Below are 23,152 nucleotides of genomic sequence, written 5' to 3' on the forward strand. Positions count from 1 at the left end.
AGGTTTAAATAAACAAATAAACTTGTCGGTTCAGAAAACACCTAACTTATCATGTCCTCCCGACTGTGCACTTCCAGAGAATCAACAAATAGACTGGGAGATTAAATGATATGGAAAATATTGATTGGTGGCTTTAACATCCATGCTTGGCAGGAGAGACATAATACACAAAGAGATTGAAGTATATTCCAGAGAAAAGTAAGCTTAGAAGATGAAGCTATCAGCCTTTTATTAATGGCCTTCAACTGCCTCAATTTTGCTGTGTTTTAAAGCAGAGTGTGATTCTAACACAAGCATGCCAGTGGCACACTACAACCTGGAAGGGAAATCTGGAAAGGATACAATCAGCTCTCTACCATTTATGTCTTCTGGAATTGCCACTGAATTTTGATGCCCAGACATTTCGAATCTCCAATTAGTCTACAGAGAAGTCACTTCTAAGAAATCACATCATTATCTTAATTAAAAAAAATTATGACATGAGAAAAAGATGTCTGAGGTGCTGAATATAATGACAGAACTCAATTATTCTGGAGTCAGTTATCTAATTGAGAGAACCAGTTCTGCACTATCAAAAACAATACACCAAAATTGGTGCAACCACTATGGAGAACAGTCTGGAGGTTCCTTAAGAAACTAAAAATAGAGCCACCATATGATCCAGCAATCCCACTCCTGTGCATATATCCGGAGAAAAACATGGTTCGAAAGGAGACACGTACCCCAATGCTCATTGCATCACTGTTTACAATAGCCAAGACATGAAAGCAACCTAAATGTCTATTGACAGATAAATGGATAAAGATGTGGTACATATATACAATGGAATATTACTCAGCCATTAAAAAGAATGAAATAATGCCATTTGCAGCAACATGGATGGACCTAGAGAGTATGATACTAAGTTAAGTAAATCAGACAGAGAAAAACAAGTATCATATGATACTTATATGTGGGGTCTAAAAAAATGATACAAATGAACTTATTTACAAAACAGGAACAGACTCACAGACTTAGGGAATGAACTTATGGTTACCAGGGGGGAAGCGTGGCAGGGAGGGATCGTTAGGGAGTTTGGGATTGATATGTACACACTGCTATATTTACAGTGGATAACCAACAAGGACCTACCGTGTAACACAGGGAACTCTGCTCAATATTATGTAACATCCTAAATGGGGAAAGAATTTGAAAAAGAATAGGTACACATATATGTATAACTGATCACTTTGTTGTACACCTGAAACTAACACAACATGGTTAATCGACTATGTATTGATTGTATATTTATTTATTTATGTATTTTTTTCCCGATAAACCTCTTCTTTTTAGACACATATTCCATAGACATTGATTTAATCTCTTCCCATGCAAAATTGGGAGTAAATCGACTGAAGTGTTAACTTTTGATATGAAACACAGAAAAGAGTTGAGCTGTTGAAACCTGAAATACATGTCACTTACTAGCTGCCTGCTTCTCAGTTTCCTTACTGGAAAAACAGGGATAAAAACAATTCCTTCCCTATCAAGACCATTTGGAGAATCAATAAATGAATGAACACACCTAAGACACAAAGCATGTTTCATGTCTTAAGTACTATACAAATGCTATTTGATGTATATTTGAGAAGAAATTTGACAGAAGAGATTGATTTATTACACGGATAATTGATAAAGTTTGAGAATTAACTCTTGTTTTGACAACATAAGCAACCAAAAATAAATAAAACTCCTCTGTGAGACTACAATTCTGAAACCTGCAAAATTCCAAGAGAAACTGAGAATTAACTTATATATTTGGTTTTATGGAGGATGATAATAGTGTGAACCAGCATGAGTCAAATATAAGGGAAAGTCTTGCACAGTTAAACAACGTACAGCTAGTTACGAATTCTTACAACTTTATTACACGTTATTTGATTCTGAAGAACAAAGTACCTAATAGAAATAAATACAAATTGTTAAGTTCATGTCCTCTATTCTTTCCATTTTACTTGTCATAATGAAAACATAAAATCTATTCATCATGATATACTAAAATATGCCAGGGTTCACATTAAAAATACTTGTGTTTAGACTAAAAGTTAATTTACACAGAATAAAGCTTTTTTTTTTTTTTTTTTTTTTTTTTTTTTTGCAGTATGCGGGCCTCTCACTGTTGTGGCCTCCCCCGTTGCGGAGCACAGGCTCCGGACGCACAGGCTCCGGACGCGCAGGCTCAGCGGCCATGGCTCACGGGCCCAGCCGCTCCGCGGCATATGGGATCCTCCCAGACCGGGGCACGAACCCGTATCCCCTGCATCGGCAGGCGGACTCTCAACCACTTGTGCCACCAGGGAGGCCCTAAAGCTTTTTTTAAAGAAACTTTTATGTGCCCTTAGGTTTCAAACAGAAGGTTTAATAACGCTAATGAAAATACAAGAGTATAAGCCAATCTATATTTACATTACCTTCTATCACATATGAATCTGTAAAGGAGGCTATTAATCTAGAAAGCCATCTGCCAGATTCTTCATCATTTCACCAAAAGAAGAAATCTGTTTTTCTCTTCTACCACTACACCTTCTTATTCATCCCATGCCTCTCAGTTATGAGTCTCTATGAGCTGCTTTCCTTTAATTTTTTCAAATATGTTACAAGTGCATTAGTATAGTGAATAATCCATTTGTCTTCCCCTCCTAGTGAATAAAGAAGAATTTCCTAAGCTAAGATTTTAGAGAGACCAGAGCTTTGGGAATCAAATTCCAAATAGCTATGTTAAAGATACAGGTTTTCATTCTCTAGACAAATTCCAAACTTTAAAATCAATTTCTTTTCATTCAACCTTACTTCCCAATTGTTGCGACAGCTAGTTACTATGAAAGTCAGAATCCTATCTACACGGCCAATATTCTAAAAATTAGATACACTCAAAATTTTCACTCTTTTCTCTGTGGCAAAATTTCCCCTATCACCCATACCCAAAATAGTGTGCACAGAGAGAGTATGCCCAGGGAATGAAAAATCTTTTCACATTACCCTAAGGAAAGTAATTACAAATATAAATTTAGTAAAACAGACACATGTTTTGCGTTAGTCTTTTCCAATGTGTGATAAATCATGTATATAAAACCACATTTAAATCTAATACATTAAGAATTTGACTTTATTTTTCCTTTATGATACTGAGAATATATAATTCAGACTACTTCCATTTTTTCCTGGCTTCCAAGAAGCTAAGGGTCAAATAAATCAGCTGGTTATGACATAACTATATTAGCCTCTTTCTGAGCAAATCTATTTCCTTTTCTTTTCCAAGTTCTAGAGTATCGTCTAGTAGAAATTCATGAGTTTTATTATGCCTATGTTAATACCTGTCTTAACCTTTTCCAAATCTCTTTTAGGGAACTGGTAGGATAAAACGAAAGTGCAAATATGTATACAATACAATGAAAGTGTAAGTATGTATACATATATCTGTATATGTATATGTAAAGATGTTACAATCAAGGGGGTAAGTTTTGATTTTAATAAAAATTAACAGAAGTTGACAAATGCTTTTATACATCTTGAAAAATCATTTAAAACCATATACCATAAAATAAAGCAGATTTTATTTTAGCTTACATGTTTGCCATTATCAGGCTTCCTAGGATACTTAAAGGGTGTCAGAGGATTTAAGAACACAATGGCTGTTTGTGTCAACAGTGAAGCCAAAGTTTATAAAGGCCTATTATGGTTCCAGTGATATTTCCTTCCTATTTTTCCATATCAGCAGAGGCATCTTGAGGGAATGCACTGCTATTTGCTGGTGAGATCTTCTGATAGTGAATAGGTTAGTGAATAGGCTAGGACTTCACTGGTGGCTCAGTGGTTAAGAATCCGCCCCCCCAATGCAGGGGACACAGTGTTTGATCCCTGGTCTGGGAAGATCCCACATGCCGCCGAGCAGCTAAGCCCGTGTGCCACGAGCCACAACTACTGAAGCCCGTGTGCCTAGAGCCCGGGCTCCGCAACAAGAGAAGCCACTGCAATGAGAAGCCCGGGAGCAGCAACTAAGACACAAGGCAGCCAAACATAAATAAATAAATTTATTTATTTATTAAAAAAAAAAAGTCGCTCGCTTGCCGGGCGGGAGTACCTGCGCGCGCAAGGGGCAGCAGGGAATGGAAGCGGAGAACGTGGGCAGGTAAGGTTTTTTTGTGGTTTTTTTTTACGACAGAAATCTTTATTAAAATGTGTCCTTCAGTAATATCTTACCATACATACAATATACACACACACATCTGTACACTCTTTGACACACCTCACGGATTGCCACCATCAGTTTAACCAATAAATTAAAACTAAAAAAGGGTGGGGGCAAAGGGGATGCGGGGTGGAACTAAGGGCAAAGTTTCCATGTTTCATCTAGTAAGACACTGCAAATTTCTCAGAACTCCCCTGGGGAAAGCCTGTGACCAGAGAATCTCTGAAATAAAATACGTAAATACATGCCCCCCAAAAAAGATTCCAAAAGATGCAGTTACAAGTGTGCTTCTCAGAACAGGAGCATTCATTCCACTTCATACTCTGGCTTCTGCATCTTCCGGCTTCAAGACAGTTGTCCCCTCAGCTGGGGCAGAGAGGTTCATAGGCGCACTTGGGCTCAGTGCACCTGGGGCTCTGGGTGTTGAGGGGCTGCGGCTTGGCAGCCGGGGGAGCCACGCTCATCTGAGGTGCTGTCTGGCACATCGTCGGACTGTGTATCGGAGCTCTCCAGGTTCCTGCGGATGCTCTGGGCTGGGCCAGGCTGGGGCCCCAAGGTCTGCTGGCCTGGCAGTCTTTCTGTTCACAGCTTTGGTGTCTGCAGGGGGGGCTCCTCTTCACTGCTGCCCCCGCCGCCATCACCACCACCATCACCGCCACCACCACCTTCTTCTTCATTCTCCGCCATGTGCACATGAACATGGAGCGAGTCCTCCGTGCTGCTTCCACTCACCAGCTGATAGTGGCTTGGTTTGGCTTCACTGTCCACTTGGATTTCCATATTGTTGCGTTCTCTGTCCTATGGGTTGTGGGAACTGATTATGGAACCGGCCAGAGCACGAGTGCTTGCGTTGTCACTAATTGCACCAAGACTGGCTGTGTCTTTGGGGAAAATTTCCTTTAGGACATCGGCTTGGACTTCTAACCTGCTGTATTTTCCCTTGCCACTGGAAAGAATGCCACCACTCAGGGTGCCCCCTGAGAGGGCTGCAAAGCTGTCTGTTTTGCTGTATGGACCTTGCGTAACACTGAGTCCATCTGTAGGGCTTCCACTGGTGCTCAACATGAGAGTTAGACCTTCAATGCTACTTTCCCCAATGCTGGGATTCTTGAGGCCTCTAGTTTCTTGAGAAACTAGAATCTTGAGAATAAAGTGTTATCAAATGTAAAGCATGTAACATTTCACCTGTCATTTAAGTGGATTTACCTTGAGTTTTCGAAGGAGAGTAGTCACTTTCCTCAACACTTTAAAATGAGTTCTACCCTAATAAATGTTAGAGGGCAACAAAATTATGCTCTCCTAAACTTGATATATTTTAAAAATCATGTCAAGCATGGTTAAAGTTAAATATTTGAAGATATTTACAAGCAAATAAGTAATTATAGTCATTGATCAACAAATTAGAGGCAAACTTCATGTGCTTTTTATCATCTTCAAGGCTTTTATGACTACATGAATCTAACCACACCTGCCTTATTTTCACCTGAAGATAACTCACTATTTTGTGAGTTCATAAGGCTATTATGAATATATTTTATATTTGCATAGCATGTTTCTGTTTACAAAGGATTTTCACTCATAGATGACCTCACTCGAGCCTCACCATTCTGGGAGAACAGATTATATTTACATTAAAAGCATTGGATGAAGTTAACAAATAGACCAAATATACAGAGTTAAATCAGGCTAAGACTATAGGATTTAAATATTCTGAAAGCCTTGCAAACCCAAGACAATGTGTTCTTTATCACCAAGATCATTGAAAAGGCTTTCTGAAGTAATATTTATATGGAACATGTTCGCCATCCAATGTTCTCTAGGATAAACTATGAGCTGTTAACATGGACAAACATAGAAGGAGCATACAGGCAGAGAATAAAAGATGTGATAAATGTACATTACTTAAGAAAAAATTTTAGTCTTTTATCAGCTACAGCCCAGATACTTAGGAGTGCATTTTCTTATTTTAGTTCAAGATAATAATACGGTAGATTTTAACTTATATAAAATCTACCTAAGAACACTCTGAGGTAGGTAATATTATCATGCCCATTTTATTCATGGGGAAATTATGAAACAGATTAAAAAACGTCACTTGAAATCACACACCTAATAAGTAGCCAAGGTGAGATTCAAACCCAGGCAGTCTGGTTCCCTACAACTTGCCTCACCCACTCTACTGCCTTGAGAAGTTATCTGTTACTGTGAACGGGAACTTGAAGCTGTATGAAGGAAAGGGGAGGGCAGGGGCTTATATTATGATCAGGTGGTACCCATAGGCATGATTTGAGGGAAAAACAAGTAAGACACCCTTTAAAATACTCACTTCACTGGCTTTCCATCATTAGAGTTTCCTTCTTAGGATCTGTTTTCAAAAATCTATTATCTTATGAAGGTATTCAGGAATATGTACAATCACTATCCAATACCTTAGTTTTTAACCAATATCCTGGAGATAACAATGACTCTTATGGCACCTACATGAAAGAAAATAAAATTCCACGTTCAGGGTCATGCCTAAACCGGAACCCTCCAAGAGGAAAAAGCAACCAAAATAGCCCGCTCCACATTTGGGCCTCGGATCAGGGCAGGAGGTGAATGGCATGGAAAGGAACTTTCTTGAACACATAAAATAGCACCCAAAGAAACTGAGACCTAGCCATGAGGGTGGTCATTGATCAAATGAGGCCAGATGGATGGAAGGGAAAAGGCAAGACTTCTAAGGCTTTCAAACTGGGGGCAGAGACTCTGGCAATAAGAAACTGTTGGAAAGCTTTCAGAGACGGTTCAAAATAGAAAGGCAGGTTGGTTAATTTGTCAGCAGCAGAAGTATGAGGTGGAGTCTGGCCAGGGCTTCGAGACCTTGAATCTCAAGACTGAGAGACGGCAGGCAATCAAAGTGCAGGGAGTGGCACCAAGAGTATCCTTATTCACAGCACACACTAGAATAATACAGTCCAGGGATTCAGAATGATCAACGGCAGAGAAGTTCTTGCTTATGACATTTCTAGGACACAGCGGCCTCACAGAATCTCAAGTTTTATCACAGAGACAACTTGACTGGAGATGACAATTTCGATATACAGTATCTGCTTTCCTGTTACCACCACCCACAAGAGCTCAGAGGGGATGTGAAAATAAAAATTCACTCTTCTAAAAGAGATAATATTTCATATCTATTTCTAAAAGAATAAAAAGAGAGAGAGAGACTATTGTGACAGAAGACAAGAGAAAATAGAAAGCAGGAGATATTCAGCAACGGTGGAGAGCACAGGAAATGGAGCTCCCTGGGCAGCATGCTTTTAGAAAGGGGTTCTGTGGGTGACCTGCATTTTTCTAGAAGGAAAGAGAGAATTAAAGGATGCACATAAAATCAGAGAAGGAAAGGAGGGAGGAGACAAGGGTTTCAGAAGCAGTACCAATTTGACAGGCAGACACTAAAAAAGGTATAGGTTTGAATCCAGATGCCCTGTTAAAAGAGCACAGGGGCTGTCTGAAATAAACAACATGGTGAAGAGTAGGCAAAAAATGACTAAGCTAAGAGGTAAATCATAATTCCTAGACCCAGATTCCAATGGTAGCATTATAGCTCTTGGCACAAAGACTACTTTATACCTATAGAAACTAGAGTGATATATGAGTTAATTCCCAAAGGAGAATTAAAGATCTGGGAAGGTGAGTATGCCAGCTAGGAGATCGCATTCTAAAAATGTTCACTTGTTTTCTTTAGATGTGATCCCTCACCTTTTTGAAATTGCTACCTTGGGCCAAATAGGAGACCACTGAGGTACTCAGGGTGCTTGTTCATTCCTGAATATTTTCATCATTATTAAGAGTAAATGTCAAATTTTGAAGTGCCTGATAAAACATACATCTTGGAAACCTAAATATATTTTGCATTGAGATCCCTAAGTCTGTGCTAAATAAACGCAGAGAGATACAGCTTATTCTAGATGAAAACGAAAGTAACTCATATCTATTCCTTTTATTAAAAAATATGAGAGACTGGGAAATTTGGGTTACATTTTTATAATACATTAGCCCTCTTTTACATAGTCTTAAGAGTTTTTCTTACTTAGTTCTTCTTAAACTATATTTCAACAATGACAATAATAATAACAGCAGTTATCATTTCATTGTTTACATTGTGCCAAGCACTCAGATATTAAAATGAATCCTCGCCAAAAATCTCTTAAGGTAGACGGCCCCAATTTACAGATAAGGAAACTGAAGCATCACTGTCTCAAGCAATTTCCCCAAGAATACAGAGCTGGAAAGTGGCAGAGCTGAAGTCTGCACATGGATCTGTCTGAAGTTCACATCCTTAACCACTAGGCTCCTAAGCTCAGTGCTGCCAGCTGGGACTACAATAATGGACAATTCATGGTTCAGTCCTCAAGCAGTCCAATGACTAGTGAAGAGAGAGGGGGAAAAAGAACAGATATAATCCATAGAGTATGAAGGAGTTCTGTAAGAAACATAGACTTAGCACTAATAGCCTGAGTATGAACAGTGAAGGCAGGTATGTCTGCACTGGACCACAGAATGAGGAGCCAGGTGGAGAAGGGTTGGGAAGAGCTGGGGGCGGAGAAGGGTTGGGAAGAGCTGGGGGCGGAAAGTATCCAGCCAGAAGGAGAGCCAGTTACCTGCTGATTGAATTCAGTCTAAACGTAAATGAATCACTGGATGGCATCACCAATGAGGAAGATTCTACTTTTAATGGTCACTTATTCAAAACAGCCCAACGTCCCCATTATTCTTAAGATATGTTCAGTTTTATTAAGCTTGTTTTTTATTCTGTTCAATTTTTTTAATTAAGAGTAAAACCAGAGGAACTTCAATAACGACCCTCAGATTGATGCTACTTTATTGATTACTGGCTTTGGGTTTGGGCAGTCCAGCTAACTGGGTGTCTGACCACTGTATATTTCAAAGCAGTTTTCTAAATTTCACTAGTAAGAAAATTATTAATTCATATCCAAAGCTTTGCTTCAAATATATTGCTTTTCTTTCTCCCCCTCCTTATCTCCAGGGCTATGGTTTGTTACTGAGGAAATTAAACTGAGCAGCAACAAGTTGTTTTTCAAAGACCACTTTTAAGATTTAATACTTTGCAATATCAGTAAGATTAGATCTATACAAATTAACTTAGCAATTTAGAAGTATCTAACAAAACATAAAAGGTGTATAACCTAAAACAGAGCAGTCTAACTACTCAGTGTTTACCTGATAGAAATGCCCACACAGGTGGGCACAATGAGGCACGCACAGGGAGGTTCAATGCAGTGTACCTAGTGGTAAGAGCAAAAGCTGGATGCAACATAAATGATCATCAGACAATAGTTAAATAGGGATTCTGGGTAGCAGTTAGAAACAACGAGGTAAATCTTTATGGACTAACACAGTAAGTTCTCTAAGACACGTTAATGAAAAAAATCAAGTTGTGGAATATGTACAGTAAGACACTAATTATGTAGAAACATCACATACTCACACCCACTCATGTATGTATTTATGTAGCGACCTCTTTCTCAATCTATCTGTAATGTACATTTATACATACACATGCATACATGTATACATATATATTTAATGCATAGTGACTGGGGTTGAGGGAAGTATTCAAGAGACTTTATTGGTCCCCATTTATTTACTTAATTGCTATAAAAACAATATCTATGTTACTTGTAAAGTTAGAAATAAAATAGAAAGTTTAAAAATTTTTTTAATAAATTAAAAACAAAATATACTTTCAATTTATCATAATCTACCGCATTCCATTTTTAACCAACTTATTAAAGTTAAATAGCCTGTAATTCTTAGAGATTTCCCCCCTCTTAAAAAAAACAGATCAGACTTTTGCATTTTGCAGACTTGTATGTCCCAGGCTCATGTCCTGATAGAAATTCAGTTTTATGGGTGTCCAGGCATGGTTGGGAACTCAGGGAGCAGCACATGCTCTCTTCCTTTACTCAGCACCACAAAATGGGTGTCTAATAAATATAAAAGAACAAAGGAATGAACCAACCAATAGATAAGTGACAACATCAGTAAATATTATACTCATGTTTCCCAGCATTGGTCAGGATTGACAATCCAGCAATTTTCAGAGAGGAATTACAGAATATTCAAGAAAAAACTAAAATCTCTTTTATTCTAAGCTACACTGTTATATTGATCTTGTTAATGATGTTAAGTATTGATCTCCAGAAGCAAATTAAGACTCATGTCAGAGACTTTCATCCCTCTCCAGCCCTGGACATTAAGTCGTTAATTTTTGTCAGGTTTGTTTTTTTTAATCCAAGTAGTACTTAATTATCATAAAATGACTTTTTAGGGATAGCTTCTAAACCCTCGTTAGCCATTAAGTATAAATAAATTTTTTAATTCAACCACTGTTTCAATTTAATTATTTTGGTTTAAAAAAACTATTGCACCCTTCATTGGACTTACTGTATACCTTTTGCTACTCAAAGTATGGTCTAGGACTAGCAACATCAGCTTATCATGAAAGTTCTTTAGCAACAGACAATCTCAGATATCACCCAAGACCTACTGAATCAAAATTTGTTTTTAATAAGATTCTTCAGTGGTTCATATACACATTAAAGTTTGAGAAGCACTGGCATATACTACTCTTTTGTTATTATTGAAATTAACTTTTTAAATTATAGAGATAACACATGTATATGTTTTTTAAAGTATTAAAGGACACTACAACCAAAAGTAGACAAAGACAATACAAGAAAACTACAGGCCAGTATCTCTCATAAACATAGCCACAAAAGTCCTCAACAAAAATATTAGAAACAGAATTAAAATAACATATTTTTAAAAAGAATTATACACCATGACTGCTATGGTCTAAATGTTTACACCACCTCAAAATTCACATGATGGAATCCTAATGCCCAATGTGATGCTGGTAGGAGGTGGGACCTTTGGGTGCTTAGGTCATGAGGGTGGAGCCCTCGTGAATGGGATTATTGTTCTCGTAAAAGAGATCCCACAGAGCTCCCTAGCTCCTTCACCATGTTAAGATACAATGCGAAGTCTGCAACCCGAAAGAGGGCCCTCAACTGACCATGGCATCCCAATGTCAAACTTCCAGCCTCCAGAACTGTGAGAAATAAATTTCTACTGCTTATAAGCTTCCCAGTGTGTGATATTTCATATGGCGGCCTGAACAAACTAAGACAACAGCCAAGGTATATGAAGTTGGTTCAGCATTCAAAAATCGATTAATATAATCCTTCATATCAACAGAATTTTTTAAAATCACATGATCATATCAATAGACAAAGAAAAAGCATTTGACAAAATCCAACAATATTCATGATAAAAATCCTCAGTAAACCAGAAATAGAGGGGAAGTTTCTCAACTTGATTATAAAAAACCTATAAAAACTTACAGCTAATATCCTACTTAATGGTGAGAAACTCAAAGCTTTCTCACTAAGATCAGGTACAAGGCAAGGATGCTCCCTCTTACCACTCCTTTTCAACAGCATGCTGGAAGTCCTTATTAATGCAATGAGACAAGGAGATAAAAGTTATGCAGATTGGGAAGGAAGAAATAAAACTATCTTTGTTTTGCAAATGACATGATTATCTATGCAGAAAAAGCCAAAAGAATCAAATTTTTAAAAATTCCTGGAATAAGCAATTACAGCAAGGTTGCAGGATACAAGATTAATATACAAATGTCAATTGCATTCCTATTTACTAACAATGAATAAGTGTAATTTGCTATTAAAAACACAGTACCATTTATATTAACACCCCCCAAAATAAAATACTAAGGTATAAATCTCAGAAAATAGGTGTAAGATCTATATGAGGAAAACTACAAATTCTGATGAATAAAATCAAAGAAGAACTAAATAAATGGAGAAATATTCCATGTTCATGGATAGAAAGACTCAATATTATCAAAATGTCAGTTCTTCCCAACTTCAGCTATAAATTCAATGCAGTCCCAATCACAATCCCAGCAAGTTATTTTGTGGATATTAACAAACTGATTCTGAAGTTTATATGAAGAGGCAATAGACCTGGGAATAGCCAACACAATACTGAAGGAAAAGAACAAAGTTGGAAGACTGATGCTACTCAACTTCAAGACTTACTATAAAGCTACAGTAATCAATATAGTGTGATATTGGTGAAAGAATAGACAAATAGATCAGTGGAACAGAATAGAGAACCCAGAAATAGAACCACATATATACAGTCAACTGATCTTTGACAAAGGAGCAAAGGCAGTATAATGGACTGTTGGGAAAATTAATAGTCTTGTTCAGGCTTCAGAGGCAACAACAGGCCTTTGACTAAACAAAGACCCTGAAAGAAGCTACACACTGAACTGCTGGACTATGTGCAGGTCAGCAGAAATGGTGCTAGCAAGTCTTGGGAACCAACAGATAAGGAAGGGAGTAAGTCATGGAACTTCCTGGGCCTTGGGAATCTGGCCAGTTCCCGGGATCAGTGAACACCTTGAGACTTATGACTAAAGTATCAAAGCATTTATGATAATAGCCAGAACTGCATATCTGCATGTAAGCTGATGATTATGAGCTCGCGGTTTGGCGTTAAAAACAGGACTCCTTTGGGCGACACTCTGAAGTCTCACCCGTGGGGTGGACACACTGTCCAGGACCTTCCAATTGGGATTCCAGATTGCTGTTCCAGGGACTTCCCAGCATTGCTTGGATCTGGATGTAGGTGTTTCCCCAATTGGTGATGTATGCACTTTTATCTATATCTATCTAGCTAGCTAGCTAGCTATATATTTATATTGCTTGTTCTCCCAACTTGGTGATGCAAATTCTCCCACGTTGGTGATGTTGCTTGTTTTCTCAATTTGGTGATGTTGCTAGTTCTCCCAAAATTGGTGATGTATGTACATTTATTTCTCTCTCTCTGTATATATACATATTACTTGTCCTTATATTGTAACTTACTACTTATATAATAAATTTCCTTATTTCTTGCTCACTAAAGTGTGGGGTGGTTATTTTGCTGGTGAATCCTCTGAACCTGAAGCTGAAAGTAAGTCTTTCAGCAAAACATGGACAAAGATAGTCTTTTCAACAAATGATGCTGGAACAACTGGACATCCACGTGCAAAATAAAAATTAATCTAGGGCTTCCCTGGTGGCGCAGTGGTTGGGAGTCCGCCTGCCGATGCAGGGGATACGGGTTCGTGCCCCGGTCTGGGAGGATCCCATATGCCGCGGAGCGGCTGGGCCCGTGAGCCATGGCCGCTGGGCCTGCGTGTCCGGAGCCTGTGCTCCGCAACGGGAGAGGCCACAACAGTGAGAGGCCCGCATACCGCAAAAAGAAAAAAAAAAAAATTAATCTAGACACAGACTTTACATCCTTCATAAAAATTAACTCAAAATGGATTACAGACCTAAATGTAAAATGCAAAACTCTAAAACTCCTGGAATATAGCAAAGGAAAAAACCTGGATAACCTTGGGTATGGTGATGACTTTTTAGGTAAAACACCAAAGATACAATTCATGAAAGAAATAATTGAAAAGTTGGCTTTCATTAAAATTTAAAACTTCTGCTCTTTAAAAAACAATGTCAAGACAATAAGAAGACAAGCCACAGACTGGGAGAAAATATTTGCAAAAAAGACATCTGATAAAGACTATTATCCAAAGTATATAAAGAACTCTTAAAACTCAACAATAAAGCACACAATATTTTTAAATGGGCCAAAGACCTTAACAGACTCCTCACCAAAGAAAATATACACATGTAAAATAAGCAAATAAAGGAAATGCAAATTAAAACAACAACCAGATACATCTATTAGAATGACCAAAATCTGGAACACTGACAATACCAAGTTCTGGCAAGGATGCAGAGTAACAGAAATTTTCATACATTGCTGGTGGGAATGCAAAAACAATACAGCCACTTTGGAAGACAGTTTGGCAGTTTCTTACAAAACCAAACACTCCTACCATACAATCCAGCAATCATGATCCTTGATACTTACCCAAAGAGGTGAAAACTTAAGTCCACACATAAACTTGTACACAGATGTTAACAGCAGCTTTATTCATAACAGCCAGAACACTGAAGCAACCAAGGTGCCCTTCAGTAGATGAATTGATAAATAAATTGTGGCACATCCAGACAATGGATGGGTAGAGGCTGGAAGACAATGGAATGTTATTTCATTAAAATATTATTTAGTGATAAAATTATATGAGCTATCAAGCCATGAAAAGACATGGAGGAACTTTAAATGCATGTTACTAACTGAAAGAAGTCAATCTGAAAAGGCTACATACTGTATGAATCCAACTATTTGATATTCCAGAAAAGGCAAAACTATGGAGATAGTAAGTGGTTGCCAGGGGTTTGGAGGGATGAATACGTGGAGCACAGAGGATTTTTAGGGCTGTGAAAATACTCTGTATATTATAATGGTAGATGTATGTCATTATGCATATGTCCAAATCCATAGATCGTGCACCACCAAGCATGAACCCTACCATAAACTATGGACTTTGAGAGATTATGATGTGTCAGTATAGGTTTGTCAAGCTTAACAAATGTCACCACGCTGGTGGGGGATGTTGACAATGGAAGAGGCTATGCATAGGTGGGGTAGGGAATACAGGTATGCCCCGCTTTTCCAAAGTCCACTTTATGGCTTTTATGAGAGACCTACATTAGTACATGTTTTCATTAACTGAAAGAAACCCAAAGAGGACTTTTGTTTTTACCAAAAAAGGCAAAAAGCAAAATTAGCACTCAGCCTTTGTTCTGCAGTGAGGTGTTACAAAGGCAGCTTGCACCCTGAGCAGCGAAAGTGGCACCTCCAAGCTCCTTCTCTGGGAACTACTCAACATCTCAACATCAAGCCATCATAGCTTTGAACTGTGTCTGTACTTTATCTTGATTTATTTTGTGCATCCATCCAAAAGGATGTGTCTTAAGGTAATTGCTTCTTTGCTTTAGGACACTTCAGTTTAGAAAGGGTTTTATGGGAACACTCTACTTCCAGATAGTGGGGGAAACCTGATATGGAAAATCTCTGTACCTTCCACTCAAATTTTCTGTGAACCTAAAACTGTTCTTAAAAAAAAAAGTACAGAGCTTCCCTGGTGGCGCAGTGGTTGAGAGTCCGCCTGCCGACGCAGGGGACACGGGTTCGTGCCCCGGTCTGGGAAGATCCCACATGCCGCGGAGCAGCTGGGCCCGTGAACCATGGCCGCTGGGCCTGCGTGTCCGGAGCCTGTGCTCCGCAACGGGAGAGGCCTGTGTACCGCAAAAAAAAAAAAAAAAAAAAGGACAAAAGGGCATAAAATGAAAATGAAGAGTGTTTCTCCCCACCACCTACTCCAGTTTCAATGCCAGAAACTGTGAACACAAAGTTTCTTTATTACTGTCTTTTCCTAATTTTTCTGATAGTTAGTTGAAGATATTGCTATTTTGTGTTCTAGCACCTGGAATTAGGATGAAAAATTTGATTCATATTTCTAATATTGCTTTGTAGGTAACCCATTTGTTTTCACTGGAAACTTTTCAGATTTTCTCTTATCCTTGGAGGGATAGGATTTCCCCTAGAAAGTATCCAAATTATTTTCTCCTAGAATTTTTTTTTTCATTTATCTTACTTGACATACTTACCAGACTTTTTCAATATTAAGAAATAACCTTTCTTAAGCCTGAAGAAATTTTCTTCTACTATGTCTTTGATTATTTCCTGTGTTTCACTGCCCCCTTTCTCTGCTTTGGAATCCAGAGCTAATATTCAGTTAGCATCAATTCTGACTGGATAGCCTCCATTTGATCAGTCTATGCCTATGCCATATCAGTGGTTAAATATCTTGAAAGGTACCTCCAACTAGATTTATTCCATGGGTCCTTAAAGACTTTCACTCTCATATTTTCCAGTTCTGTGGTATGTTTCTGTAATGGATTGAACTGTGGCCCCCAAAAGATATGTCCATCTCAAACCTCAGAATATAACCTTATTTGGCAAAAGTGTCTTTGAAGATGTAATTAAAGTAAGGATCTCTAGATGGGACCAACCTGGATTAGGGTGAGCCCTAAATTCAATGGCAAATCCTTAGAAGAGGAGAGAAATAGATACACTGGCACACAAGAGAAGGCCATGTGAAGATGGAGACAGAGATTGAAATGATGGATCTACAAGTCAGGGAACACCGAGGACTGCCAGCAGTCACCAGAAGCTAAGAGAGAAACATGGAACAGATTCTCCCTCAGAGCCTCCAGAAGAAACCAGCCCTGCTGATACCTTGATTTCATACTTCTGGCCTCCAGAACTATGAGAATATAATCCTGTTATTTTAGCACCAAGTTTGTGGTAATTTGTTAAGGCAGTCCTAAGAAATTAACAGTTTCCTTCACTTTATCTTCCAGATTCTTACTCTATTTTCAACTACAAGCATCTCATGATTTAGCCAACTCAAACTTTATTACAATTTATTATTATATATTTAACTTCCCAGATTATTTTCTTAATTTTGATTGCTCATATTCTCATATCATGTTCATATTAATTTATGGATGCAAAAAATTTAGAATCTTCCTGAAGATATTAATTTAAAAACTTTAATTTCTATTTTGTTCTTTTTTTGGTCTAGAATCATCTCTCCTGGTTCATCAAGTATCTGATAATATTTTACATCCATTTATGTTTATGAATCACAGACTACACTTGTTGGTATAAATAATAGGCTTACATTTCTTCTATGCTTTTATAAGTCTGTTTTCCCAGCTTGTCTCCTCTTTGTGTGCGTGCATGTCTGACATGTGCATATATGTTAGGGCAAAGGGAAGCTGACACATGTACTGAGGCTGCTAACATGAACTAGAAGTCTGTATCAACTACTTCATATTATATTGTTTTAATTTCTCTAATAAAATAAATTCCTGCAGAATAGGGATTTGTTTTTATTTACTTTTCCTATAGAAATTATTATAAATGAACATTTTAAAATTAATTGTATAAATTAATTGGTGAGTTAGTAAGTAAGTGAGTGAGTGAAAGAAAGCCAGCAAAATAAGTTAAAAGCTAACCTGCTCAAGTGAAGGCAAAACTCAATGCTTTCACTATTTGAAAAGAAAAGTGGCAGAAGTGAATTGTGACTTAATATACATGTAAGTAAAAATCATTAATCTTCAGTTTTCAATTAATATGCCATTTTAATGAAAAATTCATTTCACTGGATCAGATAGCTCACAATGTCTTTTCTATTGCAGAATATTCAATATTTATCATTTTAGATCTTATATGTTCAGGACACATTTTATTAGATTTTTGCAAATGCATGGATTACTAACTATGCAGACAGATGTGCATCAGTTTGTACTTTGAAAATGTATTATGCAAATTCACTGTCCAAGTTTTGTGCCTGAAAATCAGTCCCACGGCAGGTTAAATGGAATGATCTGTGAGGGCTCTGATCTTAGTGCCTTGAATTAATAATTGGATATTTTCCAAATTGAAAAAACCTTTTTAAAAGTGACTCAAAGTCAATTTCTTCCATTCCTTTATGACTTATAACCCTAAAGCCAGAAGTGGAAAGAGGGAAAGGATCAGCTTTGTTGACTGGAGACATTTAAGCTGGTCTTAGAGGACATGAGGGTATTCACCAGATATGAGAGAAAAGAAAGGGCACTCCAGGCAGAGGAAGCAAAGAAACCCTCAACTAACTAGGATTAAAACATCTTCACCATGATAAAGGGCATCTATGAAAAACCCACAGCCAGCATCGTACTTAATGGTGAAAGTCTGAATACTTTCCCCTAAGATTAGGAACAAGCAAGAATGTCTTCTTCACTTCTATTCAACATTGCACTGGAGATTCTTTCCAGAACAATTAACAAGAAAATAAAAAGCATCCAGATTGGAAAGGAAGAAGTAAAACAATCTCAATTTGCAGATGACATGATCTTAAACATACAAAATCCTAAGGAACGCACTACAAAACTATTAGGAATAGTAAGTTTAGCAAGGTTCCAGGATACAAAATTAATACATAAAAAATCAATTGTATATAGAGTAGCAATGAGCAAACTGAAAATGAACTTAATAAAACAATTCCATTTACAATAGCATCAAAAAGAATTTTAAAACTTAGGAATAAAATTACAAAATAAGTGCAAAATTATATTCTGAAAACTATACAACATTCTCAAAAGAAATTAAGAAGACCTAAATAAATGAAAAGATATTATTCATGGATCAGAAAGCTTACTATTGTCAAAATGTCAACTCTCCCCAAATGTATCTATAGATTCAATACCATTTCTATCAGAGTCCCAGTTAGCATCTTTGCAACATTTGGTAAGCTAATCCTAAAATTAATACGGAAATCCAAAGAAATCAGAATATCCAAAACAATTTTGAAAAAGAAGAAACTTGTAGTACTCACACTTCCTAATTTTAAAACTTTTCTACAAAGACACAGTAATCAAGACAGTGTGATACTATTATGAGGGTAGAAATAAAGATGAATGGAATAGAGTTGAGAGTCCAGAAATAAACCCTCACAATTAAGGTCAGTTAATTTTTGACAAGGGTGCCAAGAAAATTTAAAGGGGGAAAAATAGTCTATTCAGTAAGCGGTGTTGGGACAACTAGATATCCACACACAAAAGAATGAAATTTTACCCCTACCTCACAAAATTATACAAAAATTAACTTGAAGTGGATCAAATTCCTAAATGCAAGAGGTAAACCATAAAACTCCTAGAAGAAAACATAGGTGTAAATCTTCATGATCTCATATTAGGAATAGTTTCTTAGATAGAACATCAAAAGCATAAGCAACAAAAGAAAAAATAATTGTACTTCATCAAATTTTAAATCATTTTGTGTTTCAAAAGATACCACCGAGAAAGTGAAAATATAACCCACAGAACAGGAAAAACATTCACAAATCATATGTTTGATATGGAACTTGTGTCTAGAATACATGAAAAATCTTACAATTCAATAATAAAAGCTAAATAATAAAAAGACAAGTGTGCCAATTAAAAATTGGTAAAGGATCTGAACAGACATTTCTCTAAAGAAGATATACAAATGGCCGATAAGCACATGAAAAGATGCTCAACATCATATCCAACAGGGAAATGCAAATCAAAGCCACAAGTAAATACCATTTCACACCACCAAGATGGCTAAAATCAAGAAGACAAATACCAAGTGTTGGCAATGATGTAAGAAATTGGAATCCATACATTACCGGCGGGGATGCAAAATAGTGCATCAACTTTGGATAACAGTCTGGGAACTCCTTGAAAGTTTAAACACAGAGTTACCGTATGACCCAGCAATTCCACTTCTAGTTATGTACCCAAGAGAAATGAAAACATAAGTACAAATAAACACAAATGTTCACAGAATCATTATTCATAAGAGCCAAAAAGTGAAAACCCCATTAATTAATAAATAAATAAAATGCGGTATATCCATATATGAGAATATTATTTGGCAATAAAAATAAGGTACTGATACATGCTAAAACATGGATGAACCTTGAAAGTGTTAGGCTAAGTGAAAGAAGCTAGAAACAAAACACTACGTATTGTATCATTCCATTTGTACGAAATGTTCAGAACAGGAAAATCTATACTGACAGAATGTGGATTAGTGGTTGCCTAGGACTCAGGAGATTGGAAGGAAATGGAGACTTAGTGGTAAGGGATATGGAATTTATTTGTGTGGGGGGGTTGATGAAAATGTTCCCAAATTGTGATGACAGCTGGACAACTCTACGAGTAAACTAAAACGATTGAATTATACATTTAAAATGGGTGAATTTTATCATATGTGAATTATATCTCAATGAAGCTGTTTTAAGAAAAAAAAAAATTTAAAGAATCCCTAACCACTCAGAATCATGGAATTTCAGAGATAAAAGGACATTTACAGACTTTATTTTATAGATTTTTTAAAAAAGACAACTGGAGAGTTTTGTATTAGATCACATAACTTGAAGAGTATCTACACCAGCCTCATAGCACAGGGAGATCAGCTAGGTGGTTTGTAACCACCTAGAGGGGTGGGATAGGGAGGGTGGGAGGGAGGGAGGGAGATGCAAAAGGGAAGAGATATGGGGACATATGTATATGTATAACTGATTCACTTTGTTATAAAGCAGAAACTAACACACCATTGTAAAGCAATCATACTCCAATAAAGATGTTAAAAATTTTTAATTATTTCATGTATTAAATGTTGATATATATGTGATTTCAGAAATCGATTTATCAATATTACTTTTACCATAACTCATGAGCTTGATTGCCCCACAAGGACATCCCACTACTTCTCATGTATAATATGACCAAAGTGGAATTTTTTATTTTCCCCATTGTCTTCCAATATTCCCAACTTTAGCTAATAGCGTCACCATTTTCCAAGTTACCAAGTCAAAATACTGAGGGGAAAATTTTTGACTCCTTTCTTTCTCCCTTTTCCCCTTCCCAGGTCAATCAGCCATCAAACCCCAGCCATATAATTCAGAAATCCATTCTCACTGTGATCTTCTCATTGTAGCCCATTGTCTCTGAACTACCGATAGCCTGCCAAGAAATATCTCCATGTGCCAGGCCCCTTCTTCCCTCCCTCTGTCTCCTTCTCACCTACATCCTTCCTACTGTCATCAGTTACTGTCCTTAAAGATAACTCTTCTACTCAAAAGCCTTCAGAGAATCCCCATAATTCACAGAATGAAGTCCAGGTTCCTCAGCACAGCCTTCAACCCCTTCCATTGTCTGGTCTAAATTTACTCTTTACGGCTCAACCTAAAAAATGGATTATTTGATATTTCCAAACATACCTAAGACTCATCAATGGCTATGCTTTAACTCATGTTAGGCCACCTCACTGCCAACCCTGGAATGTTCCCACCCCCATCCTAATTATCTTTCAAGGCCCTGTTTAAACATTACTCCCTCTAGGAACCTCTTTTTAATATCATCTCTACTCCAAAGCCTCAGTCAAAATTAATGCTATCTTTCTTAATAGTTCTATTTCATTTTACCTCTCTTATCCATTTTATACATACTTACTCATATTATTGATACAGTCAACAAATATAGGCATTTCCCCTTGCTAAATTACAATCTCCCATTTTTTTATTACACACAGCTCTTAGCATATAAATGCTGCACAAATGTTTATTGAATTGTGGCATCACCACATTTAACTTAAAAAATAAAAAGTATTATACTGACAGGTAGTATATAATATTATACAACATAAAATTGACTCTGACAAAAAAAAAGTGTACTTTTTACTTTTCTTGCCAGATACAATGCCTAGTATAGTACAAGTTATAAGGAAGTAAACATATTTAATAGAAATTCTTAAGGTTATATTACGGTTAACAAAAAAACAATAAAATTGTTTCATCTCTTTTTTTATTACAGCACACACATACACAAAAAGATGTATCCATCTTTGTTCTATTTTTAGATCCTCATATAATCAGAATGAAGTCTATAAGGAGTACACAAGGGTGAGGGAGTAGCTTGAGGGGGTAAAAGAAAACCAGTATGATGCTGTTTCTATTTAAAGTTCCTAACCATGACCCTCAGCTCTGATCAGCAGTATGACTTAGAAGCTTGACTCTGGCTGCTCAGTTTCCCTCAGTGACTTGCAACTTCTGTGTACTGAGGGCTATTTTCTAGTCCTGCCACAGACCCTATATATGTGAGTTTAAATTCTTCTATTTTTGCCACTTTGATGCTGCAAAATACTAAGGATTTTTCCAAAGAATAAAATGAGGTCAGAAAAAAATAGTTGTGCTAAGCTAATTTCTCCCTTTGCCAAAAGAGCTCAAGAGAATATGTTCACAGTGGATGAAAATGAGAGACCATAAAATATCAAACAGAAACATCCTGTCCTGTAAATGCTTGACTCTCCAACGTAAATAAATTCAGTTTATACCAGTTTGGAGAGAGGAAGGACTAACTGCCATTAGTTTGAGGCCACTTGGAGAATCAAAACCCTCTGTTATATCAAATGATATTATAAAGTATTACCATATAAAAAGTGAAAAAACTCTTTGTGTTACTTTTCTCATTAAGAAATCAAATTTATGAATTTCTGAGATATCACTGGCATTAATTCCATAAATTTCCTTTGAATCAATGACCACCTCAATTATCTCTACTAATAACTCGCCACCACAGAAAAATTAACTCTCCAAGGAAGTAATTTACACTAGATTATCTATTTACATTTCACAGCAGAGTTTTTGAATTACATGGAGTTCATTGGCTTGGGATTACCTTTAGAGTTTTTGTCAGAGAAATAATATGTTATTCATCTATTTGTCCACTTTCCAAATATCATATAACATAAACATGTAACAATAACATAATATAACAAACTGCATTGTTACATAGTAATTTTCTCATGTGTAATAATTTTTAATCTTCACATGGAAAACCAACATCACTTTCCTATTAAAAATAAATCTAAATACCTATCCTTATCTGTCATAAATTTCTCTCAATGCAAAGCAAATAGCTAGAATATCTGCTCTCTAATAAAAAAAAATAGATTTTCTTGGGTGCATAATTAATTCTCTCAACAAAACGCATTAATTTTTGGGGGGGGTTATTTCAGAACACTTAAAACTAAAGAAAATAAAAATGATAAAATAGAGTGAAAATAATGAGCTAACATTGGTAACATTTTATTTCATATATTACTTCTAAGGGAGATAATTATCACACAATAATTTATGTCTAGTAAATTACAATAAATTTTAATAAAATACCTGAAACTCTCCAATAAAGTTCTTTCAAGTTTTAAAAGCATAACTTAATTCAATGAGTAATGAGATTTATCTGTTATCTCTAAGAAAAAAGATTTATAATAATATAGACTAAAGATGAAAGCTGATCT

The 23,152-nt window shown here is 36.6% G+C and overlaps 1 protein-coding gene and 1 pseudogene across 4 annotated transcripts in view; both read right to left on the reverse strand.

The window, feature by feature from the left end:
* MCTP1 (multiple C2 and transmembrane domain containing 1) overlaps positions 1-23,152 on the reverse strand; it is a 534,956-nt gene that overhangs the window by 436,060 nt on the left and 75,744 nt on the right. The window lies entirely within an intron of this gene.
* Positions 4,545-23,152, reverse strand: part of LOC132485799 (E3 ubiquitin-protein ligase RNF19B-like) — an 85,443-nt pseudogene continuing 66,835 nt past the window's right edge.

Source organism: Mesoplodon densirostris, chromosome 3 (assembly GCF_025265405.1).
Source record: "Mesoplodon densirostris isolate mMesDen1 chromosome 3, mMesDen1 primary haplotype, whole genome shotgun sequence".
Taxonomy (NCBI): Eukaryota; Metazoa; Chordata; class Mammalia; order Artiodactyla; family Ziphiidae; genus Mesoplodon; species Mesoplodon densirostris.